General features: G+C 41.4%; 1 long non-coding RNA gene across 3 annotated transcripts in view; it reads right to left on the bottom strand.

Moving 5' to 3' along the window:
* LOC146767317 (uncharacterized) overlaps window positions 1–27062 on the bottom strand; it is a 54264-nt gene that overhangs the window by 24423 nt on the left and 2779 nt on the right. For all 3 annotated transcript variants that reach the window (XR_014955995.1, XR_014955993.1, XR_014955994.1), the window contains exon 2: window positions 1–27062. This exon is cut by the window's left edge. This is a non-coding gene — a long non-coding RNA (uncharacterized LOC146767317).

Here is a 27062-nt window from a genome sequence, read left to right as displayed (position 1 = left end):
GGTGAAGCTTTTTCTCCTTCCTTAACCTGTAGCAAGCCTGCAGCCTTTTTTTCCTACCTGATTCACAGTGGAGACCCATATGGCCAGAGGAACAGAGATACAGTGGCCTTATCATGGGTGTGAAATATCTGATGCAGACAACATGATTGTGTATTGACAGATGGAGCGTGTACTGTCACGCATAATTAGGTGACTTACATCACCACACTGAAAGACTTACATCTTAATTTTCTAAACTTTCCACTTTCTCAGGGCATGCTCTGCCAGCTCAGGCACAGTTCTTCCAAACAGAAGTTCATTACAGCTTTCTTTGTAACCTTTCCATTTTGACATACACCTCACACTGACCATATATTGCCAGTAATGCCATGTTTGTGACTCTTAACTGCAAAATCCTTTTCCAGTTTGATGCACTGTGTTACAATCCAAAGAACATCTTTCATGACATAGGAATCTCTTTCCTTGCTCTCTATGCACAGTTTTCCTGCATTTTGTAAATGTTTTAACAGTGACCTGGGTCTGTTACAAGTTCTAAATATTTCTTGCATCATCTGCACTGATTGCCACACCACTGATACTGTTTTCTGCTTCTCATATTTCTGCCATCCATCAAGTCTCATTCTGTTAACTTTTTCCTAATACGGACAGCTATGAGCACCAAGTGATCTTTTCAGCACCTGTATCTTTAGGAAAGACAGAGCATCCAGCATCTATCTGGTCAGTAAACTTTTTAATATCCCTTAATGATAGAAATAACCTCTTATTCCTGAACAACTCACTGTATTGTTTTCCCTTTGCTGTCACCTTGAGTCCTTTCACAGTAAATGACTTTCTTTTCTTTTGGCAAGAATACTTTAGCACTTCCAGACTTTTCACAAAATGTCCTGCCTTGCTCCCACATGCCATCACACAGTGTGACAGTCTCATGTCACACATCTGGGTCTGCACTGTTGAGCAGTCTTTCCTGCTCCTCCAGATCATTGTCCCAGAAACATTTAATTTCCATTTTCTACAACCACACATCATTTGTGTGTCCCATGATTCTCAAGGCTGCTCAGACTCAAGAGCACCTTTCAATATTACCTCTCTTTCCAGGTCTCTCACATTTTGTGTTGCTGTTTTCTTGATGAGCAAGACAGTTTTCATGATAAATCCTTCATGACAAATGAAAGCAATGAATAGAATAAGATTTTTTTAATCTGCTCTTTCCTCAGTGTAGGCTGTCACCATACTCTGTCCCTGTGCTCTTTTGTTTGACATTTAGCAGCCTAGTGTGCTGAGAGACATATTTGAAGCCTACCCATATGCCACAGCTGGATCTCTGCAGAACTTGTCATCAAACATGTGCATCTCATTAAATTCCAGGTTTCAGTGCAAACACACTGTTTCACTGCATTATCTGAAACCTGCTCACTTTCAGAAGCTTTTGGCTTGTTAGGACTGGTAACTTCAGGTGAAGTAATGAAAAATTTGAAAGTTTTGGTTGGATTCATCCCAAAATCTCAATTCTAAACTGAATCTTAAAGGATTTAAGATAAAGCACAGTCATCTGGACTCATGTGACATTAGAGATTTCCAGTAATGGAATAACACTTGAAGCTTCATCATGTATATGTCACTGTAATTCTGCTTTCCTCATGTAGCTGCAGATTGCTTTATAACCAAATATAAACATGTACATTTTCCAGCAGTACTTGATAATGAAATTCTGAACGGATAGTTCACGCTTTTCAAAACTGTTATTATCAAATGACTGCAATTCTACCTTTTCAGATTGAATATTAGGACTGGCCCTTGCAATATTGTGCTCAGCCAGTTCATCTTGTTGATATAAATCTGATTTCACTCAGTGACACAGGCATTGACCTTGCACCCCTTATACGCAAGAGTGAAGAAAACAAATCTCCCAGCTTTTAGACTTTTCCCTACCTTTGTTGTATCAAATAGGTCTGTGTGTCAGAGTGTTCCATGAATAAAACCTTCACCCAGTGCCAAATTGTCCCTGTTTAAAGTCAATATCTACATGCTCATGGCTAAGGGCTCCAGGAAGAAGAGCTGCCATTCTGAACACAGTTTGCAATATCAAAATATTTCTGCATGATTGAAAATTTTCACTGCTCCGGGAATTTCATTGTAACACAAGTGTGGATCTGTCAAACCAGCTCTGCCTCTCCTTAAGCATATTAGCATCCAAACACAAAAAATATAAGCCAGTATCAACAAAGCTCAGAGCTGAAGAACTAGCCTTCCTCCCCTCACTCCTGGCCTGCAGCCATGCTACTGCTGGCTGTGCTCTGTTCACACAGAATTCTGCATCCTCAAGAGGGGCAGCAGGGGTGCTAACTTACACAAAACTCAACTGCTGGGGAGCCAGAGGGGTTTTGTGGCAACAGCCACAAAATAGGGTTTTTTTTGGGCTCAGCCTATGTTTCCAATGCCTGTGAATTTCACTCTCCATGTCATTCCATTTCACTCTTCAATATAAATGACACCAAGTTAAACAATAATGAGGGCAATCTTTTAATCATGCTGGACTTGATGAACTGTAGGGTTACTAGAGATCTCATGGCACCCTTAGCAATGGAGAGGATTGTCCCTGGGCTGTAATCAGTCCCCTCCTAGATGTTGGCTTCTGTTTCCTACTGCCTCTCCTGCTCTGGGATCTTCATTTCCCCATTTACAAATCCATGTGTACCACTGAGGGTCCAAAGAACACCAGTGCCAGGGCATGAGTAAATCTGTGTGTAGGAGGAAGGAGGGCGGAGCACTTCCAATTTCCAAAGTGTTTCTAGATCAGTCTGTGGCAAATAAGAGCTACATTTAACGCTGCTTATATATACACACACTATGTATGTGGGCAATCCTGGATGCACAGACAGACTGGGGAATGAGAGGCTGCAGAGCAGTGCCACAGGAAAGGGCCCTGGGGTCCTGGTCCATGGAAGCTGGATCTGAGTCTGCAGTGCCCTGGCAGCCAGGAGGGCCAAGCCTGTCCTGGGGACATCAGGCACAGCTGGGCAAGGGAGGGGACTGTCCCCTCTGCTCTGCACTGGGGCAGCCTCACCTCCAGTGCTGGGGGCAGTTTTGGGTGTCACAATATAAAAATGAGCTGAAGCTATTAGAGATTGTCCAAAGGAGGGCCATGAGGATGGTGAAAGCCTTGAGGGGAAGCTGTGTGAGGAGCAGCTGAGGTCACTTGGTTCAGCATGGAGGAGACTGAGGGCAGACCTCACTGCAGTTACAGCTTCCTCCTGAAGGGAAAAGAAGGGGTAGGCACTGATCTCTTCTCTCAGGTAACACTTTTCTCAAGTGACAGGACTCGAGGAAATGGCCTGAAGTCACATCAGGGAGATTTAAGCTGGATATTAGAAAAAGGTTCTTCACCCAGAGTGTGCTTGGGTACTGGAACTGGCTCCCCAGGAAAGTGGCAACAGCACCAGCCTGACAGAGTTCAAGAAGTGTTGGGACAATGCTCTCAAGGCCCTTAATGGCATCCTTTGTGTGTCCTGTGTAGGGCCAGGAGTTGGACTTGATGACCATCGGAGTCCCTTCCAATGTGACATATTCTGTGATTCTGTGATGTATATGCACATACATGAATGCAAGGTCCATATCCTCTCATTTACGTAGCTACTCTCATCTTCAGACTATCTCACAGTAATAAAAACCTCCTTCTGAGTTAGGATAAAGGGGCATCTTCCCTTTCTAATATGCTGCAGAACATAGAGGTGTGAACTTCATCTACAAGAATAAGTCTCTCCAGCCTAATTTGTTAGTATTGAATGAAACTGAATAATTAAAACCATTGTAGAAATTCTACAGAGGCAAATTTATGGACTCAGGTGAGCAAAATTAATGAATTCTTCCTGGGGCAGCCTACTATACCACCATTCTTAGGTTTTTGCTAGCCCTGCAGCCAGCAGAGCCTTGCAGCACAATGGGAGAAGCTGCCGTGTGCTGCAGTTCATGGACTCATGTCTCAGTTCAAAGTCCCCTTTACCCATAACTAAAGCTGAAATGTGAACAAGGGGCAGATATACACTCCCTTGCCTGCATTTCAGGCAATGGACAGTCCCATCCAGCAGCCACACATTCAAAGTTAGTGCTCTCTGAAACCTGTGTGGGCAAACATGGGTCAGGACCTCGTGTGGGATATCCATGGTGATTAGACAATGGAGCTATGCTAGAAGCAAGGTGTTTCTGGACACCAAATTGTACTCTGATCCATGAGGACCCCCCATGGCTATCCTCAGGGCAGGGGATTTTCACCAGGCAGCATTATAAACCTCTCTGGCTCCAGAAAATTAAACAGCTGGACTTCTGCACTGACCAGCTTCGTAGCTTAAGTTATTTTGCACCCCACTGCCATGGTTTCCTTACCTCTAAACTGGCATGTGCTGCCAGGCAGACAAATGTACCAGTACACTCCTCATTCACAGCTCAATGCAAAAAATCAGTAGCATTCTGGTTGTTGTGTCCACATGAAGACATTAACAAAAGCAACAGAGCAGCAGCCCCACCTTTCTTCTCTCCTAACTGTGCTCAGTAATAAAATTTACAGCCTTAGTATTTGGAAATGCCCCAGATACCTTTTCCTTGGATACCACGTGCAAACTGAATTAGGTCTTAGTTTAAGAATGTTGTTAAGAAATTTAACAGCTCTGCAGAAACAAGTGCAAATCACCCAGTCCTCTACCTTCTTTCCCCAGTCATTGGGACAGTCATAAACATGCAATGAAGAACCAAATCTTCTGCAGTCCCTCTGGATGGAATTCAAATTTTGGAGACAACATTTCAAAAATGTAAAGGCTTCATTAACCAAGGAAGACAACAAGCAGGGATGAGCAACAATGAGATCCCCATAGCTAATGATAAGGTTTGTGTTGCTGGTGGAGATCATTGGTATAAAATGGAGTCCAAAGTACACATTCATTTTTGCACAGCCTGCACTTGAGAGCAATAAGGGATCAAACTATGTCAATCTGCTTTTTCACCTTGGCTTCCCACTTGTCTGCAAGAAATTCTCTGTGGCCAACAAGAACTATGATTCAGGTTGTCCCCTGGTCCCTGAGAAAGATTTTTTGAAAGCCTTTTGGGCTAGGGAAAATGAGTCCGTGATGCTTCTGTCTTCCTGTAAATGATGAAAAGTGACAGAGCCAATCTATGGATTCAAATTCTAAGATTTTCAAGGCAAGGTTTTAAGGTTTGAGCGGAAATCTGAGCATGCCTTAAACTGCCATGGAAACCCAACAACTTGTCAGCTCAGGAAGGATCACTGCTACTGTGTGGAGGCTGAGCTCGTGCCTGATGACATTTATGCTGCCTGTCCCTGGGTAGCTCACTTTCCAGAGACCCAGTCCTCTACAAATCCTTGAAGGTACAGGGATGGGCTGAGTTTCAATAAGTGCTGAAGTATGCACACACTTCCCTCACCCCAAGGGTTACTGAACTTACTGAGGTTTGGCACAAGCCATGGCATTCCCACAGGTAAGGAGAATTTACATTATCAACTTCACCTTATCAACTTCTTAATGAGGAACACCTCTTTGCAAAGGGAGTTATAAGATTAATATTTTGTGTCTGAGGGCCCTGAAAAAGGGAGTGAGTCACACATCCTTTTTCCATCATGCTTTGCAAGATGATGCAATATGACTTCAAGAGTTATAAGAAATACTCTTCTTCCTCCTCTTAAAGAAAAATGTTTCTTTTTCTTTCATAAAGAAGACTGAAGTTTTGAGTCATGGCAAGTTGAGCTCCTTGTGAAAAGCAGGAGGCCAGCATGGCTTATTTTCAAAGGATAAAAATAAACCCAGTGTTAAATAGAGAAGTTTATTGCTAGTCCTAAAATTAAAATCATGTTAGTCAATGCTTTGATTTTGTCAATGAATATACTATTTCCCTACAATGGTTTTCCAGACTAGATTGATTCTGTAATTGAAAATAAAATGATGCAGAGAAAAGTCAATAACTCTTCAATGAGGTTCTGGTACTATCACCCTGTGTCAGTCAACAGCTCTTTAGTTTCACAGTTCAGTTAAAACTGGGATCCCATTGGCAGAGCTTGTGTTGTCTAGGTGTGTTCTAGGAACAGGGCTATGTAATTTTATTTCTGATACTGTGCAAGGGGGGAAGAAGGCTGGTTTATGCCTCTGGGCCAAATTCAGTTCAGTAATTTTCCCCTCAGGCACAGCAGATATCCCTCATGCCAAGTGAGACCACACATGCTGGTATTTGGGAAGATTTTGAACTTGTGCACACCTCTGAAATAAACTCCAAAAAACCACATTGCAATAAAGATATGTCATAAAAAATCCTAAGTAGAGTTTAGAATTGCTGATGTTCAGAGATTCTTATAAGAATAATGCTTTTCCAGTTTAAATATTGAAATAAAAACTCAGACTTGTCACCAACACAGGTCCAAGTGGTGAGGAGGTGACTTTGTTACATGAAAAGCACAGTGCAGGCTGATGTGCGCACCCACAGTCATGCTGCAAAATAGGGAATTCCGGGTGCAGCATGTCCTAGATGTGAAAATGGACAAAAACATCCTACCTGCACCTTTCAAGGGAGTGAGGGGTTATTGCTTAGGTCAGATGTTGTGGATAAGTGTGCAGTCTGCACAAAGTAAGGATAGATAATAATGTGTACACTGGCATGACGGACTTCAGCAACTTCCAAACTTTTATACTGAGATCTTTATGCAGCACCATTCCTGTTTCTTGTCAGGAAATAGCTCATGTCAAAATCCAAAAGTATTATGATCAACACCCTATCTATATTTTTGCAAGTAAAATGTTGTTTCATTTGCCTTTGAAGTGTTAATTACTTTAGCACCTAAGAAAATATGATTCTAGGGAAAACAAACTGCTGATCTGATCCAGATTTTGCTCTGCTATCCCCTCTTTGTGGAGACAGGTATCTAGGCAATTCTGTTCTTCAGACAAAAGTTAAAAGATCCAACTGAAGACTTTCAACAAGAAGCTTTGTGTCCTCTGTTAAATGGAAAGGGTGGAGCTAGGCAATAACAGTGGTCCTTTCTGATTTAAGTTTTTAACTGTGCCTTTCTGCAGTAGCCCCATGGGAACAATCACACAGCTCTCTGAAGGCAGCAGAGCTTATAAAAGAAGTAGTGGGAAGGCAGGATGATCCTCATGGCAGAGCTGACAGTGGTGGTGGCTGTTGCTTAGGAATGCACAGAAGCAGCAGAATTACAGAGTGTCTGGGAGTGCTTTCAAGAAAGCAATGGCTGAGGCTCTGCCACAGAGACTTAAAAAGCTAAATCATTAGGGAAGAGGAAAGCAAACTGCTAGCATACACTAAATAAGCCCTTTTATAAGTGTCTTTGGTTTTGAGGGTTTTTTTGGTTTGGTTTTTTTTGGGGGGGATTTTTTATTTTTGGGGTGGTTTTTTTGGGTATTTTTTTTTATTTTGGTTTTTGGGGTTTTTGTTTGTTTGTTTGTTTGTTTTTTGTTTTTTTTTGGGGGGGGGGCGGGGTTTGTAATTAAAAAAGTAAATCGACTGAGTTTTGAAGCAGGTGGTGTTCGTGCCTGGGCAGTGCAATCAGGGAGCTGCTCCGGCAGCTCAGCCCGAGCACTTACAGTGCGGCAACAACAGAGGAGTTGAGGAGAAAATAGCGAGGAGGAGGCACAGTCTGACTGCACAGAGATTAACTCCTTCCCTCCACTTCCAATCTCTCTGCAAAATTCTGCCGGAGGGGGAAGAGACAACTCCATTTATGCGCTTCCCCTCCTGTAAGTGGCCAGAAGAACGCTGTGTTGTGACTGATGTGGGACCTTCTGCGGAGGGTCCGGTCCTCACCTCCCGGCATCCTGCGATGAGACCGGGCGCTTGCGGCGGAGATGACCATAAGCGCTCGGAAACACCAGCCGGGTTTTCCTTTCAGCTCTCATCAGATGCTGCTCGGTCCCCTTAATTCTTTGGGTTAGTTCCCGTTTTCATTATCTCTGCCTTTGTCTTGCTGATGGTGGCTGCATCTCGGTCCAGCTGAACCCGGGCTGTGCAGAGCATGATGGCATCCCAGCCACAAAGGTTTTGAAGTTGTTTCTTTCAAAAGCGGACAGGAAAGTATTTCTCATTCTAAGGAACAAGCTCGGGAGGTGAAAACCGGATCAGGTGATTTTGCCGTTTAACTCTTTTCTAGGTGGACGAAGAAATATCAGCGTAAATTAAACACCAGCGTTCACACACTCATCCCCACCCCATGCCCACGCTTGTTTGCCCTTCCTAAACACTTTGTTCCAAAGATTTTTGTTTAGCCGGGATGCTCAGGGAATGTCAGCGTTTCGTACCAATAGCTGCATACTGATACAGAGCAGAAACAAAGGAACTGCCTCTTGCTCGTTTACTACAGTCTTCACGATTAAAACAAAAACCCAAACCAACAGCCATCCAAGACACCAAGAACAGGAACAACCCTTAGCTAACTGGTAATTTCCACAGCTCTGAATTCTTGGTCTCACTTTCTCCTGACATTCTCTGTTTTGAAAGAGCAAGTTTGCAAGAACAAAGCACTGCAGAGAAGCAGACAAGATGCACATGCAGTGATTTCTACTTGGCAATCAAAACACAAGTTTTCTCCAGGCTGCACTGGAATAACAGTAATGTACAGAAATTAGTCAACCCATGATACCAAAAGCAACTTGGACATGCTAAAACAACTTCCTAGAGAACAAAGTAAAAAGAAAGTAAAAATTACACATTTTGCTTAACAGCTGCAGCAATTACATCAAACTCATCAGCAAGTATGAGATTTAATAGCCAGGGCGTTGTCTCTTTCAATAAGCAGTATGAATATGTATCAATTGGCATGCTCAGGATAGAATTCCTTGAGTTGGAGCCGCAGGGGTCTAAAACAGAGGAAGGTCAGCACTTGAGCCTTCTCCAGTTGCTTCAGTTTATCTCAAGTGTAGCAATTCCTTATGTTGTATAGTTCAGATTTAGATTCTTGTGGGACCCAGAGTTTATGCAGGGCTGTAGATTATGCATTCCTGCCAATGATTTGGTGGGATTGTCACTGCTGTGTTCCCCACAGAATGCTTCTGCATCATACCATTAAGTATAATCTCACTGCACAAGGTGCAATTAAATGATGGTATGAACCTTGACTACTGCACATTCAGCTTCAGCTTTCAACGTGTGCCTGTGTGCAGGTGTGGGCTGATTCCTGAAATAAATAGAAAGTGAGAAAGTGCAAATATTTAATCACCATTTCTTGCCAATTCTGCCCCTCTGTAGGAAAAGTGATGCAGAACTACGACTTCACATTTTCCCTTTTTCCATATGAAAATCACAGGTCTCAGTGTAACATATGATAAAGCTAACAAGGCTAGAGGAAAACAGTAGGAGATTGAAAACCCTGTGAGAAAGTGAGACCTTTTCTATCCTGTCTCTGTAATCTAGCTGAAGCATCTGCTATCCAAGTTGACATCAGCAGTCCGGCTAAAGAGAAATGCCTCCTGTCTCTTTACAGCTCCTGATGTGTTGCATCAAATGCTGCCAGTTCAAATGAAGCACTGCTGTTTTCTCCCTGTGTCCTGCCTGCTGCCTGACTTGTTGCACTTCTGTGTTCAGCTGCAATCTAGGTACCCTGGCAGAGGCAAGTGATTGCCCTGCTCCCTTGATAGCTTGAGGAAGCAGCATGGCCAAGTAGGCAAATCACCATAGTAAGGATCAGACTTGCCCAGCTCTGCACATCTCTGAAACTGGTCCTTTCCCTCCCTAACTCCAACTTTTTGTTTAGAAAGAAAGATTGCAGTCTAGCAGCCATTCAGAACAGAAGCCTTGTGCAGGCCCTAGAAAACAGATTTCCAGACTCAGCTAAGTACATGGTCTCAAATGAAATGGAGCAGCACTGAAAATAAGTGCAGTGCACCCAGCTTCTGCTGTACTGTATATTTAAGAGTGCTCCATATTCAGATGCTCCTACTTTCTCCAAAGACCAGTTTTCTACTGATGTGAAGTGTCAACAGGGACCATTCAAAAAGTACAAATAGATACAATACAGAAGCAAGGATTTTTGGAGGAGATAAAAATATCTCAAACTGTGAAGATGTAAAATTATATTCTTTTGAAAACTGGGATATACAAAACCCATACATAATTTATTTCGAACCTGTGGCTTGTCCTCCCAATTCTTAGATTAAATATCTTTTTGGATCTGAGACTGTCATGGTTCAACACCAGCTGGCAACTCAGCCAGACAGAGCCACTCACTCAATCCTCCACAGGGGGATAGGGGAGAGAATCAGAGGGTAGAAGTGAAAAAACTTGTAGGTTTGGATAAAGACAGTTTAATAGGGAAAGCAAAAGCCATGTGTATACAAGCAAAATAAAACAAGTAATTAAATCACTTCCCATGGGCAGGTGTTCAGCCTTCCCCAAGAAAGGAGGGCTCCATCATGTGTAATGGTGACTTGGGAAGGCAAATATCATCCAACCCTTCCTTGTTCTTCCCCCAGCTTTATGTGCTGAGCACAATGCCTTATGGTCTGGAATATCCCTTTGGTCAGCTGGGGTCAGCTGCCCTGGCTGTATGCCTTCCCAATTCCTTGTGCACCCCCAGCCTCCTCGCTGGTGGAGTGGAGAAGCAGGAAAGGCCTTGACTCTGTGTAAGAACAGCTCAACAATAACTGAAACATCCCTGACTTTTCAGAGCTGTTTCCAGAACAAATCCAAAACACAGGCCCCCACTACCTATTGAGAAGAACCTTAACTACCCCAATGAAATCAGCACAAAGACCAAACACTCTTCATTTCCTCTCATCTCTTAAATGACATCACTGGACTGTTGAGCAAAAGAGATTAAATCACAGCAAACACAAATTTTCCCTCATAACACACTGAAGATCAGCTTTGACATCATGCCAGTCTCTTAAAGGCTACCAAATTCATGTTCTGTTTCACCTCCACAAACTAGCAGGCACTGGGATTCCAGGGCTTTTAGAAGCCGTGCGCACACGGTTTCAGACTGACTACTTTAGGAAGATAAGTGTGGGTCAGAAAAAAACTTTTGCTTTACTGTGGCTTGGAAAAGCCCTTTTATCTCTCCTGATTTTACAAACTGTCTTCCTGTTTCAGATGCTTCAATAACATTTTAGGGCTTCATCTGTTGGACAAAATGATTTGCACAGTCCCAGCTTTCTTCCTATGCTAATCCTGGAGATGTTGCTCTTTCAGACATCTTGCCTAATGTAGCCATTGACTCCAGGTGCCATTATGCCCCTAGGTCCGTAGGGGATGGGAATGTCTTCCCCTACACTCATCTCATTGGAGCAATTCCTTGCCAGGGCATATTTTTGATTTGTCAAGACACACACTTCACTGCAGAGCTGTCCATTGTTGAGCTATAAAGGAGGCTGCCTTCTCTCGCTAGTCTAAAACAAGTGGCTCAGAAGGAAATATCTCAAAATTTATTCACAAAGCCTGCCCAAAAGAAAAACAACAGACAGAAAAAGCACAGATTTAGGCCCCTTAAAGTGTCCTGAGAATTATATACACTCTCTATTTGATTAGACTGTAGTGTGATATACTGGGAAACACCACTGGAGCCATAATGAACCCACAGGACATCCTGACAAGTTTCCAGACTAAACATGAAACCACAGTCTCTTGACTGTTTAATTTGTGTTTCTTTTTCCCTTGCATTTATTCTCTGGTTCCCAGTGCATTAATTTATCCTGTCCACAGACATGAAAATCTTCTAAATACTGTGAATACTGTGTTCTCTGCCTGCTCCCTCTCAGGTAGAGCATTGCCTTACTACTGAAGACTTCAAGGTTTCTAGCCAGGTAAAGAGCAACTGGCACTTGCTGGGACTTGCACATACAACCACACCCTTTCAAACCCTTTGGAAGGAGTGTCTCAGAGCAGGTTTTCCCACTGAGAGACATGATCTTCCACCTGTTGACCTCTGGAATGGGAATTAAGAAGGAATGTGTCTCAGTAGACCATGCAAATGTTGGGAGAAATCCTGATACTGCTGAAAAAATCCTCTACTCCTCTTTTCTTTCAACTCTTCTTTCCAAATTGAAGAAACAATTCTCATTTGACATGTCTATTACTTTCAGAGACATCCTGCTGTATAAGAAAGGCTGATTCAATGAAGGATTCTGCAGTCTCTTTACAGCACCTTACAGTGCTAAAACAAATACCAGACATTCACCATAGAACATCAAACAGGTAAGCAGAACCCAGCTTGAATTGGTCATGCCATAGGGAAAACCTCACTTACAGCAACATGGAGATAGAAAACTGCTGGGCTTCCAATGTCATCATGGCATGGAGTATTAAAAGAGCTAGCCCAGATCCTGAAAACCCTAAAGCATATGAAGCAGGAAGAGTCAGACAGGCTAATTTACACCTCCTACTCTGCAGTTAGTTTGAATATTTCCATGGAGTTTTCCTGTAGGCAAAGACAGAGAGAGAGAAGGTCAGAAATTTAACATACATTTAATATAACAGTGTTTACTATGAGGGCAACTAACAATGATCCATCTGTGATCATTTAGCAGAATAAACTGATTGGAAAGAGCAGTCAAGAAGTGTTTGTTAAAGCAAAGAATCTACTGAACTTCATTCTTCCCTCCAATTTTTGCACAGTTTTGGCACTTCTATTTAGCAAGTGTTGTAGTGCCTCTCGCTGAACAAGAATTAGGTGTTAGAATAAGTCCCTGCCAATAATGCTGACTAAACACTTGTGATACCAAGAAGATGGAGAAATGCAGCTGAGCAGCACCACATACATTTTATTAATGTCTCCTTTCTTCTTTTATCCTATTCCTAACCCTAGTTTCCACTATTGAAATAAATATTGCTGAATCTACTGAGTCCTCCCCCATATAGGGTCAATATCCAATTGCTTCTGTAATATGGTCTACTGCTTTATCAGTCCAGTCTCACATATGTCATAACAATGCATTCATCATTTTCTTTGTGAGGTAATTCATCAGTCTCCTAGACAACATGACAGTAATACTTAGGTCCAAAAATTAGGCAAGAGAAAGTGTATTCTAATTCCTCTGTAAGACATCTGGTAAACAAACCTGGCTCCACAACTTCTCTCTTCACATATTTCAACTACCACCAAATATTTATCAAACCTCTGTAGCATAACCAAGTTCTTCTTTCTTGAGTCCTTTTTTTTTTCCCCTTATTGTCTTGTTTGAATGTAGATGCAATGCCTGGTTAGAACCAGTAACTGAGTACTGTCACTAGGTAATTTTTAGTCTTGTTCCATACACACTGAAGTGACCAAGCATTTAATTAAAATCCAGATGTTCCAAATTCTTTATTGAAAGTTGCTAAGGTTAGACACATTTTTCTAACCACTTCAAGTTGCTCTGTTTTCTCTTAGTTTCCTGTGGAGATCTTTCTCATTCAATGAACCCCTTCCTCTGGCAGAATAAAGTATGTTGGATCAGACATTAATTTTTTAAATGTCTGGCACTTGTCCTTGTTAGAACAGAAATCAAATAAACCCATATAGAGAGTATTCCTAATTGTGTAATAAATAGTCCTTGTTTAACCCAAGGTTGTATGTATAAGCAGAGGCTTCTACAAATCTGAAGCTGCAACATGTTTTAGTTTGCCAGTAACCACAGATTTGCTGGAAGTCTTCAGTGACATCTACACGAAGGCCCAAATCCTAAGAGGTTGCTTAAGCAACCAAGGGGAAATTAGAAATCCCATTACTCAGGATTTGCAATGAAATAACTTACTCAAAGTCATGACCAGGACATGCGTTCAGCAACTCTGAAATGCAACCATGCTCAGGAACTTCAGTCCAAACTCTATTATAAAACAGGGTGAATCCTGATGTATACCTTGAGACCTTGAAGGTCTCCTAGAGACCACTGGGAGCTTGCCACACCTGTGCAACAATAATCAAAAGTAGATCCATCCTTGTCAAGATTTGAACTGGGATTCTGTCATATATGAAACCTGAAGTTATTTGATAATTATTTCTGTAGGCAAGCAGTAGTGTGTTAAAATTTTATAATATGGGCACTGAAATCAAGATAATAGGAAGAAGGTAGCAACTAAGAAGAAAATTCAGCAGAGAATTTTGAGGGGATATCTTTTCTCATATCTTACTTATTGCTGAAAGAAACACACCTGGACAGGCTGGGGCTGAGCTCTTGGAAAGCAGCTCTGTGGAGAAGGACCTGGAGGTCCTGGTGGAAAACAAGCTGTCCATGGGCAGCAGTGGCCAAGGAGGCCAATGGGATCTTGGGATGCATTTGGAACAGCATTGCCAGCAGGTCGAGGGAAAAGATCCTGTCCCTCTACTCAGCCCTGGTGAGGCACATCTGGAGTCCTGTGTCCAGTTCTGGGCTCCTCAGGACTAGAGAAACATGGAGCTCCTGGAACAAGTTCAGTGGAGGGCAACAAAGATGGTTAAAGGGCTGGAGCATCTCACAAGGAAATGCTGAGGGACCTGGGCCTTCAGCCTCAAGAAGAGAAGACTGAGAGGAAACCTCATCAATGTCAATAAGTATTTGAAGTGAGGATGCCAGGAGGAGGGAGCCAAGCAATAGAACAAGAGGCAGTGGGCAGAAACTGATGCACAGGAATTTTAATCTGAACACAAGGAAGAACTTCTTGACTGTGTGGGTGATTGCACACTGGATTGGCCAGAGAGTGTGTGGAGTCTCCTCACTGGAGATACTCAGGATCTATCTGGACACAATCCTGTGCCATGTGCTCTGGGATGGCCCCATTTAAGCAGAAAAGTTGGATCAGATCACTATGGTCTCTTCCAACCTGATCCATTTGGTGATTCTTTGAAATGGCCACAAACAAATAGGGTCATATGCTTATGACATTCTGGATTTAAAGAAATTGAGATTCAGTGCTGAAGCATGAATCTGTAACAAAAAATGCTTTTTAGGTAGAATTAAGTACAGTATTTTACTAAATCAGGAAGCTAGCTGACTGTTGACTTTGAAAGGTTTCTGTCACCTTTCTAAGAAAGAAAATTAAGTATCTTAGTGATTCCCCCTACTCCTGAAATACTTTTCTTCTTCTTTAAATGGGCCATCACTGATATATGCTCAGATGTAAAAGGAATGCACAAAGCAAGAAATGGTGTAATGCAAGCACTAATTTTTCTCCCTTTAAAACATACTGCTATTAAAGATAGAAAACACATATTGTAGTTTAGCTCCAGACCACTCAGAAATGGCTCAGAGATGGGTGAAATATTCATTCAGAAATTCAGGAATAAGTTCATGTACAAGAGGGGAGAACAAAATGCTGTTGCTGAAGGGAATAAGAAAGGAGGGGGACCTTAGATATGAAACATAATATTCCTCAGGCTATTATGTTACCCCACTTGTGTTAACATCCAATATTTCTTCTTTTAAATTGCAAATTGTATGCCCTGTATTTTAAGGCATCAAATTATACTGCCATATTGAGGATTATTTAAACAATCCCAGAAAGTAGGTCAGTCAGTAATTTGCTCTTGGTTTATTAGAGGGTGCTAAAAGAAAAGAGCAACACCGTTATTTGTTAAATGAACAGTTGGGCCCAAATTGTTGGGGGAGAAAGAGTCATTAGTTGAGGAACTGTTTTGTTAAGATTTCTAATACAATGGAAAGTATGGCAAAACCTTTGTTTACCACAAAAATTTGTGTAGTGAGCAAACACAATTAGAGCAACCTCCTTTGCACAGCAGGTTGGATTAAGCATCAGGAGGAACAAAGCAAAGAAGAGCTCTGATGACCCAGGGGACCAAGACGGGGGATGCATTTGGTCTTGTGCAGCCTCATTAGACCAGGTTTTTCCACAGTGAGAGTGGAAAAACTCCAGAAGCTGCTACTGAGTGAAAAAAGGAGAAAAGGATCTCAGTCAAATTTCTTTAGAATCACAAGCAAGAATCATTCAGTTATGATTTTGACATACACAAAGGCAAAAAAAAAATTATTAAATTGTGCTTATGAAACCAGAATAGCCTTCTGGCACCAAGTATATTTACTTGGTAACTAATCTCCAATTTCCCAGTGTTCCCATTGGAAATTCTCTCCAATACTGTAATGCATCAAAAGAATTCTAAAGAGAAGGTATTGATTTTGATGTGTGGCTGTAGGTAAATATATAAGGCTAGAATAAAGCTATTAAAAGGCACTAGCTGAATGGCATAGAAGGGGTGAAAAGGGCAAAAATCTGGTCTTAAAGCTGATGGAACAAGGCCCTGACACTCATTCTTCCTTCTGAAAGCAGCATCAGCAAATCCTCGATGTGAATACTCTGTGGTGAGGGATTTTCATGGGTTTGGATACAGATGGTGGTAAGGTCCTGCCTGTGCATCCTCACCACCACCCAGAATGGGCAATAGTATGCACTAATGCTTAGCATTCATAACAGAGGTAAATGGTAATATTCTTTTGGCCCAGTTATTTTACATCAGTATAACTGCTGTGCCTGGGCTGTGGTAATAAACCAACAGTTTTGCTGATGTTGGCCTCAAGAGCTTCTTTGAATGCTAGCTCTCAGTTACAGTTTGTCTTTTCCTTTGCTTAGAAACCTTGCTCCATAAAAACAAGTTTTATTCATGAACCTAGCTCTAGCTGGCCTTCTTCAGTGCAAGAGACTGATTTCAAAAGTTCAGCTTCCTTTCCCTCCCTCACAAAGAAATTTCTTTTCATAACCTCTGAAGCAAAAACATAATTAAATTTCCAAATCACTGCTACAGGATTTTATGGGAGACTTAACTTTCCAGAAGAGTCTGCAATAAATCAGAAAGGCTTTATTAAGAGCTAATTTAAAATATCCTGGTAATTTTTTTGCCCTTACAGAAACATCGAGATGAAACAAGATCATTACATCATTCTGCTATAGAAAATAAGTAATTTGGGGCAGTAAGTAAGAAATGGGTAGTCAGAAGGCCAGTACTGGGACAATCCCTGGTCTCTATTTAGTTCTCAGTTTTCTAAGTTCATAGCCTGTGGAGGGTAACAGGATCTTCCTATTAAATACTGGAAAATGTTAAGCAGTTACAGAATACAATTCTTGAACTTATTACAAGAACCAGCTCTCCACAAAAGGCAGTATGTCCAAGTCCCCACTGTTCAGAGCATTAGGAAACTTTGTACACAGGCAACTGCATTTTCAAGGGATCAGGAAAACAAGTATAGACACAAATTAACTGAAAGTCAATAAATTAGGGTACCAGCCTGAAGGGGGAAAAACATTTCATCAGAAATTCATTATCAAGGAAAGGAAGGAAAGCCCTAGATCTTTCTCTGGCACCTTTCTTGTGACAGAGTTTATTAGCCCAGATACCTCAGACAGTCTTGTAACCAGCAGTATCAGCTCATCTTCTCCAGGTAACCAGGAATCAATCCATTTAGGACACCATGCATCACATTTCATCTGGCAATCCAGAAGCCAGCAAAAATTGCAGAGCACAAATAATTTTTTCCTGAAGAAAAAACTGTCTGCCCATGGACTCTTGATGTTCATGGCTAATCCTGAGGCACAAGCAGTATGAAGATCATAGAGTTCATGTGGATTCCTTCAGGTGGCATAAGCATGGATTGCTGTTTTCTCCAGATTCCGAACCTAAATTCATTCCTGACAGCTGTGGTGACCTCATGTGTGTCCAGCCCTATGTCCTGCCCGCAGGATAATGTGTAGCTGACTAAACAAACCCAAACTAGAAATTCAACACCTTGCAGATGGCATGGCCTGCATGGTCTCACTGTTACCTTGAAATGGCTCTAGCTCTCAGGAGAGGCTGACAGAAAAACCAACAATTCTCAATTCACTTTGAGATGAGGAGGATAACAGAGTCAAAACAGGTAAACCAATGCCAAGGCCATTAGAGAACACATGTGTCCCTGCCACAATACTGAGCATGTCAGTATTTCCATGGTCAAGGAAATCAGAGAGAGATGACTCAAAACAATCAAATCTTGACCACAGGAAACCACAAAACTGATGCAGTAACCCAGGTTTGTACAAGGTACACAAACTATCCAGCCTCCAGAGAGTCAGAGGGTGTCAGGCATCATGAGCGATGAATCACCTTTTTCACAATTCTCTCCTAAAATAGGACAACTAAGAGTAGACTCATAAATAAGATTGCAAACAGCAGGAGAGCAAACAAGGATCCAGTAATCCCTTGTTTGAAAGCAAGCTTTACTCTGTGTTGCCCTCACCCCCACAGAAATGGCCTTGTCAGTCTGTCCTGTCCTTAACTACCATTTCACCACAAGGCACAGTGCATTAACAGATTTCCTCAGCAAAATTTCACTTCAGAAAATACTTTACTTTCACTTCAGAAAATACTTTTTTTCAGGAAAAAACCCTGAAAATTCACATAAAAATTAGATCATCTGGCCCATGAAATATGAGAAAACTTTCCACAACAAGAACCAGACAGATGAACAGCTACACTAAGGCAGCAGGATTTTTTGCAAAATGCCTGCTCTATAGTGTCTGGCTGATATAATGAATCAATAGATTACAGGCTTATGACCTGTGGAGTTTCCATTCCCTTGCAGAGCAGAGAGGAATATGGGTTAGAACATCCTCTAGCAGAATAATTCAGTGGTACTCGGGCATTAGCTACAAAATGCTGATGAAAAATACACCAAAAGTAGAGCTCCTCCTGGAAATTCCACTTACTAGTATTTTAACCTAACACATTTTTCTGCCTCAAATAAACAAGCATATGAGGAAAAAATGAACAGCTAAGAACCATTTGGAATTTTTTTTCTTTTTTAAAGTAACAAATAGCTGGTTTCTACACTGATGACTTCTCAATTACAAGGGGCCATTTGGTTTTTAAAAGCTTAACAGAGACTGTAACTAGACCACTGCTGCTTGCAGATTTGTAAACTAAAATTCTATCCGCAACATAAAGCGACTGGAAGAAGAATGCAAAAGAAATGTCTGCATTTCTGTGTGAATGCAGAAGGTATGGCCTCAAATCCACACACAGAGCCCGTTCAGCAATGCAGCAGCCTCACGAGGGGTGCCCAGTGCCCAACCCAAGCATGGCCAGGTGGCCAGAGCAGCTCTGACACAGTGCCTGGGGCAGGGGGCTTGCAGGGAAGTGGCCTCTTTGGGGCAAGGATGATGAGACTGGCCAACCCTGTCCTACAAGCTCTGCCTGCTACACCTAATGGATGGATACTGGATGAAAAGGATAAAAGCCTACAGAACAGGCTAATGGTTATTATGGGGTGTAACAGGACTGGCAGACTGTACAGACTGGAGCTTCAAAAAGAAGCTGAGATAGGGCATGATCGTATAAGCTAGAATCCTGGAGTTTATTTAACATTAAAAAATAAAACAACAAAACACATAATTGAAAGCATTGAACTGTTCTGTGTATCTATACTTTCTGGACAAAAAAGGATAGCAGAAACCAAAAGCATACCTATATCAGATGTTAGGTGTTACTATGAAAAAGTTAAAGTGAATTTCTATTACTTAACCATAACGAAAAGAAGCTAAGACCTGAGAAGGAGCTATAATAAAGAACAAGTTCTGATTTCAGTTGTGGAGTCCTTTAAAGACATTGCTCTTACATACCAGGTCTAAGGTTTTCTTGAGGAGAGAAATACACTACCAAAAGCAAAGCTGCACTGGGAAAAATGAAGGTTTTTCTTCTGTACTTCTCAGTTTCAGCAACAGAAGCTGTTTCAATGCAAAGAATAAAGTTGCTGTATTTCTTGAGGCAGCTGAGGAAAACCTTCAGGGTTTGCTGTGAAGGTGCAGTAATCTCTGCATTCAGCACAACACTGCACATGCAGTAACATCTTTGGCAGCTGGGACTCACACACAGTGCCCTTTATGCACAGGAACACAAGGCAGTTCTTAATGCCTCATCTCAAGCCTGGAATTCTGTTCATAAGACAGAGTCTATCAGACTACTTAGACATTTAATAAGATATTGCTCTTACCCTTAAGGTTCCTTAGTGAAACCAGGGCCTTCCACTGACTTCAGCTTTCACTGAAAAATCATTGCATCCTGCAGCCACCTAGACAGCTGCTCCCTGCCATTCCCCTGCCATGTAAACTACAGATTTGAACCTAGCCGCCTTTTTTGGGGGACTAATAATGTATTAGCTGCCAGCAAGTAGCTATTTTTCTAGAGTAGTTGGGATGTGAAGAAGTTGTATTGATAAACTGGGCTCTGAGCCCTTGAGGGAGAGCTGCCTCTCTCTGCTCATGGCAGGTCAGGCAGATATGACCTCTCATGCTGGCAGACATCTGCTGGGGAAGCAGCTTTCTGACACGATGGCACATCATCTTCCCCTTTGTGTGAAAAAAACCCCACTGACAAGAAAAGCCAGAGCTCCTTAAAAGAAAAAGGGGGTTCCCATTAATATTCAGAAGAATCAAGAAAAATTTCCCCTATCACCAGATGTCCTTTTACATTCAGGTAATGGGAATGAGAAAGGACAGCAAAGCAGGAGAAGCAAAACTGATTTGCTTTATGCAGACAAGTGCAAGCATCTACTCTGATCACTTCCATCCACGTTCTAACTCTGAATAGGGAAACTCCTTGTTTATCCTGGTGTGTCACTGACCAAGTTTCCCTATTTGTCTCCACCTCTCCTCAGAGGCATCTTGGAATTCTTCAAAGAGGTAAACGGGTTTGGCATTGAACTACTAGCCTTCAGCTACAGACTCAGCACCCTGAATCATGTGAGCCAGACCTCCCTCAGTCTTGGAACACAGGCTGCTTCTTTTTCAATGCTTCATTAAAGCAGTATTTGCACACTGGGCCCTCCTTGCTCCTGCTGGGGAAACTATACCCTCCTAGAAAGTTAATCCAGGTCTTCAAATCCCTCAGAAATTTCAAGAAAGACAAAATTTCCAATCAGCCTTCATCTTGGAAGACCTATCACTGCACTGCCATGACTATGGTTACTTCTGTCAGAAGGCTGAGAAGGATGTCAGAAAGTTACAGCAAATCAAAAAGAACTTTTTTTTCTAGATCATCTAGAAAGATGGACACAAGTTTATTCTTCCTCTAAATTAAGGGAAAGGAGGAGAATGTGAAAGGCTAAATTTCAGGAGAATCTTTTACTTCACTGCAATGCAATTTTTAAACCCTCTTAAGTCACATAGCAAACCTTTGAGGTAGACTTCATTAACTTACTGATAGGGTATGAAAAAAGAAGATTAGAAGGACAATGAAATAACAGAGGGAGACAGGAGATTAGTGAAATGTTTCACATGCAAAACTAGAACTGTATTGAGGAATCTGTCATCCCAGCCTTTCCCTATCCTCTAATGGCACCATTTCCAGTGAAGAGTTTTGTGTTTTCATTATGCTCCCTCTGTAAACTGCTAGTGAAGTGTTACAACTAAGAAGAAAAGCAGACAAACATCTTCTGAGACTGACCAAGAGGAAGGTGCTGTCTGCAGAAAAACAAAGTCAGAATAGGCAGGCATGTCTAGAACACATTACATCCCCGCTTTTCTGATTCCATCCCTCTGTCATTTCAAAGTACCAGCCCACGCACCAACTCAGAGCTTTCAATCCTGCCTCTTGCATCTACCACTTTGTGGTTTCACACAAATGCCAAAGTCATCAGGATGGAGTCTTTAACAGAGGAAAAAAACCAAAAACAACCAAACCAAACCCTGTCAAGCCAAAAAAAAAACCCTTGTTGCCAAGGCAAAGCCCAGTCCAAATGTGTTGGTAACTTCTTACTTGCCTGTATGAAAAAATGAGTACAGATTAAATTTCCATCTCTTGCCTTCTATTCTGCCTCCAGGAATAACACAGTCTTTCCACACCTTAGAATACAGGCATCAAGCCTCCTCCATGGACATCCATGGCAGTAACCAATTTTTTTTTTTCCATGCTTCAGTCCCAGACAGAGCTGAGAGGACAGAGAAAAGGCTCTTAACAGTAATATATTTCAATGTGCTTTACAGCCACAAGGAAGCAGGTCAATTATGACAGTTCCTGAAGTGATAATAACTGAGGTAGATTTACTGCATTGCTCTTTGGAGTCCAGCAAGACTTTCTATCATATTTAGGGAAGACATCTTATCAAAGCTGTAATGCCATTGCACTGAGACACACATAGTTATCACAAGCACACTGAGGGAAAGCCTCAAAAGTAAGCACAGACAAATGATCAATTTTTCTTTCACTCTAAGTAATCAAATTATTTACCAAAGAGACTTTAGCAGAACTCACCATTACATGAACAAAGTAGGCAACTGGGCATTATGACCAAAATTTTGAAAAGCAGACAGAGATAGATTGCCCCCTTTGTGACATTTTACAGTGATCTCTGGTTGCCAAAAGAGCAGAGCAACAATCCCTCTCAATCAGCCTAATCTTAGCACCTTAAATGGATAATGATTTTGAAAAACCAAAGTGAAAGTCACTGAAAATTCCACCTCTACAGAATGAAATTTTCCTAGGACCTGCAGGAACCTCTCCTGAGGCTAATCAAGTAGTTTTAGGGCCAATGTCATGTAAAATGGTGTGACACTCCCATCTGCAGAATTGTAAGGGTGAAACAGCAAAGCAGATATGTTGCACTCGAGTTGAATCACCAGAAGAACACCAAGACTCCTGTATGTCTTTCAACATCAAATAAAGCCAAAGTGGTTTTTCCCACATAACTCATATCTGGTACTGTATCCAAATGTCTTAACAAAAATTGGCTGGCTTTGACAGAATTTTTTTCTGGATTTCTTCCAAACTGTTCTCAAAATTACCTCCATAAGATGCAAGCCTCCAATGTAACAGACATGCAAGAAGAAATGATGCTCAGTAGTTGCATATATTAAATCCTGAGACATTTTCCACTGTTGCAGGTGTTGATAGATCATCTGGTCCAAACTTACTTCAGCTCATATTTTTTATCCTTCCCCAAAATACATAAATGAAGTAAAAAAGGACAGAGTTCTTTTAAACTCCTCATCCTTCCCTCCCCTAAATTAACCTCTTGCATTCTTCCAAAATGTGTAATCAAATGGTAAAAGACATTATTCCCCCTTCTGAACAAGTAGTGAACAAGTAAACTCCATTTTGCTTGATGGAAATGCTGCAGAGATGCACTCAACTTATTTTTTGCCACTTGACATAAATTCTCTATATTTTTCCTTTTTTTTTTTTTTTTTTTCTTTTTTCCCCAAGGAGAGGAAGAAGTCTTGTGCCAGCCCTGGGATATGAAGCCAAAATTACAAGCACACAAATTATCCATGCTACTGCACCATTGCTGGGTAAGGCAGCCTTTCTGGAAACAATAGCTGAGGCTTGAGGTACCCACAGGGAAAAGAGAACATTGTGCTTGATTTACTGCCCTTCTCATGGGATTTACTCTTAGCGAAGTGCCTGTGTTTTATGTCAGAACATGACTTGCATGTGCATCCAGTGCTCACTGTGAGGTAACTCTTTCATGCTGATGGAGCAAAAAGGAAATGAGCATCTAGTGAACTTTAAAAAAGCAAACAACAAAACAAAACCAAAAACACACCTGAGAACCATCCTCCATCAGGAAAAGCCAAAGGCCTGACAGGCTCTGATAAGAGAAGGAAAAAGATGAATACCCACATATCTCTCCAACAAATCCAACAAAAGCAGTGATGAGAAGAAAACACTGTTAGGTTTTGTAAGTAGATAATGGCAGAACAGTGTGAGTGCATGAAAATCTGCAACAAGAACATTTCTGGATCCTTTTTTCCCTTTCTCTGCTGTTTGGATCATTTTAGAAACAGACACTAATTTTTCCAGGTGTGTATTAGTACAAGTAATGTAGATAAATATAGATGGGAAAATAACACTTTGATCAGCATACTCAGGTGGAATCAGATCAGTATCCATCGGAATATTCCATGATCCTGTACTTTAAAAACAAACCAACCAAAAAACCTGTCAAAACCGAAACAACTCTGTCCAAGAAAAGAAAAGCACCCACACAAACTTTCTACAACAACAAAGCTTGCAAGGTGAAATCTGTGGTTTTGCTCTATCACTTGACACACAGGTTCCTACTGCTAGTCACATGGATGGAGACTGCTCAGTAACAGAACTGCAAATACCATCTCTTTGGATTCAGCAATCTGTAATGGATGAATGCAAATCCTTCCTCCCTTCTAACAGGTGTGATCCAGGCAGCCCAAAGAGTCTGCATAGCAGAACCTGGTTCACTACTATTTACCATGAGAGATAGTAAGCAGTTCATTGTTTCTTCTGGTGGCCACTCAGGATTAGGTCAGGTGTAACAACTACCTCTGCTTTGTCTCTATTTTAGAGGAGTTGGGGGACTGAGAGCACCAGGCATCTTGCTGCTGTTTGTGGAACAAATTTTCTCTGAACTTGCAGAATAATCAGGAATGGGGAGTAACACTCTGTATCATAACTCCTCGGGACTCTGTATTCTTGCACTGATTTGCCTGTCTGTGCAGGAAGGAAAAGTTGATTATAAAGAAAATTACAGGATTAGCAGCCTTCCTTGTTGATATGACAAAAGAAAATTAAAAATTCAAGCCAATATAATGAATTTCTGAGTAACAATGGAGCTTTGGGAAGATAGTAACAATTCCTCCCTCCAAAGCATGGAAATCGCAGAGATCAATACAGCTTAAGGGAGACACTTCCCAGCTCTCAAAGTTTTTGTAGAGCAGCCTTCATACAAACTGCATCCAAAGTAAGCAAGCAAAGCAAAGACACATAGAGACAAGGAAAAGCAACCCCAAACAACCTAAGCTGAGTTTGGAAAGGAAAAAAAAAAGGGGTGGATTCAGGTACAATTCAAGAGGAAATGGAGAATACTTTTGCAACTGCCCTGGAAGTTGCAAATCATGGGCTGGCTGTGGTCCAGCTGGTCACCTGCTGTATGCACAGTTCCTATGAAGTTAAAGGTGAGCCAGGAGAGTCAAACTTCTAGAGATGTGCTACTACAAAACCACAAGCAATTTTAAAAGTACCCAGAAGCAAGCATTTAATTCCAGGAAAGAAAAAACCAACACTCCCCCCCCCCCAAAAACAATCCCAAAAAAACCCCCAAAAAACCAAAAATAAACAAAAACCCAAGCAAAGAAACAAAAAACCCAAACAAAATATTTTTTAAAACCCAAAAAAAGAGGGAAAAAACCTAAACAAAAAACAACAACAAAATGAAAACAAAACCAAAAAACATATCTTTATTTAAAATACCTTTTTGATACCTTTCTGTACATTTATATAACATTTAATATTGTGGGTCCCTCATGTGACTGGGCTTTGTACATGACACCGTAAGAGCAATAACAGGCTTACTGAAATTAGTAAATCCATAATAAATTGGAAGGGCTTTGCCTCAAGTTTGTGAACAATACCTGGAGCCTCTTTTTCTTCAGGTTCCAACCTTTGTTTTCTGTACAAATACCACCTTCTGTCTATCCATACCTTTTACACGGAGACAGGTCAGACAGACAGACATTGGTGAAGGAAAGCAGGAACAAAGCAGTATTTGCTCAATAGCAAACCAGCATTCCTTGCTGAGAACAATAACTGCAGCATTCTTCCAAGGACTGGTGAAATCTATCAACAAACAGAACTAATCTCAGAGAAGAGAGAAAAGAGAAAACTGGAAGCGTTTTCACTGGGTTCTAACTGGCATCCAAATATTTGCTGGGAGTTCTCTCAAGAAATTCTGCATCTTTAGCAAATGTAATGTGCATAGTTATTTGCAAATGAATTCTGACTGTTCCTTCCTGCCATGCAATTCTTCATAATTTATTCTCATCTCCCTTTTCCTCTTCCTCTACAACTCGAATTACATTTTGGAAATGCATCTCTTATTTGAGAACCAGGATTTAATATCATCCTAATCAGCTCCAATTTTTTGGGGAGAAGGATAAAGGAATTGAAATTGTTATTGTTTCATTTGCTTGCACATGTTCATATTTTAGAAGAGTGTAATAAATCTAGGATCCCTACTCAGAAAGTTTTTATTTTCACCATTTTTATGGAAGAAAGAAAGGTTTCCTCCCTGTACACAAAGACTTTTGGTTTCCAGGCACATTTTCTAGCCTCTGTGTCCCTTACCTTCCTTCTAAACAGCAAAATCCAGTTATTATTAGAGATAGCACTTACAGCTAAACTCCTCAACCCTCTCCCAGCTTTTTGGGCTGGACACAGCCCAATGTGCACAGAGGCTGTGACTACAACATTGAGTGACAGAGGTTCCTGCACGTGAAGATAGTAAGATAACGACATCATTTATACTTGATGGTGGGGGGAAACAAAACCCAAAACTGGACTTACGCAAATCTCTACAGATACTGATCAGCTGATTTCAAACATGAAGAAAAGGGATGAAGTTGACATGCAGCAGTGGAGAAAATCTGCCTTTAATCATGGGCAGGCGTCTGAGCTTTTATAGTCAGTATTTCTTCACTGTGCCCCTATACTGGAGTCACAGAAGACATCCCTATAAGCATCAAGAAATTAAAACCTACACATTTTATAAATAAAAATTTGCAGACCCTAAGTGAATACAAGGATGTAATTCAGCCTAAGGTTTCTGCAGCTGTTAATAAATCACTCAAGCTGCACTCTGGCAGCTTATGACATCAGCAGATCCCCTCAAGTGAATTACAGCCATTAATTTACACAGAGGAGGCCATCTATCATCTATTATTGACCATCTGCTACTAAGAATACATACATATTTGATAAATTAGTAAGACTTTGGCGGGAAACATCTTTTATTTTCTTCCTAAGTATAGTCACTTGTGATATCCAGCTTTGGGTTCGTGACTGTCAATCAAAAACAACTTGTGACATCAGCCAGAAGTGGTCACACCTTGATGGCCTGAGTCCACCTGCCAGCACCTCACAGTGGCTGGTGCTTAACATCCTGCTCCTGCACAGAGGGAAGGGACTGATCCTCTCACAGCTACCACAGGAAGGTATTTACTCACCCAGTACACAAAGGAAACAAATTCTTAGTGCCACCATGCCAACAGAAGAGTGTTGTTTGCAATGTGAAACCTGTTACCGCTTCACACATCATTTCTTCCCAGTAGTGAAAGTGATGGCTACACTTTCACTTGAACAACTCCTTGCC

Source organism: Lonchura striata, chromosome 5 (genome assembly GCF_050655825.1).
Source record: "Lonchura striata isolate lonStrDom1 chromosome 5, ASM5065582v1, whole genome shotgun sequence".
NCBI lineage: Eukaryota > Metazoa > Chordata > Aves > Passeriformes > Estrildidae > Lonchura > Lonchura striata.
The sequence above is the reverse complement of the archived record's forward strand: the minus strand, read 5'-3'. Positions and strand labels throughout refer to the sequence as shown.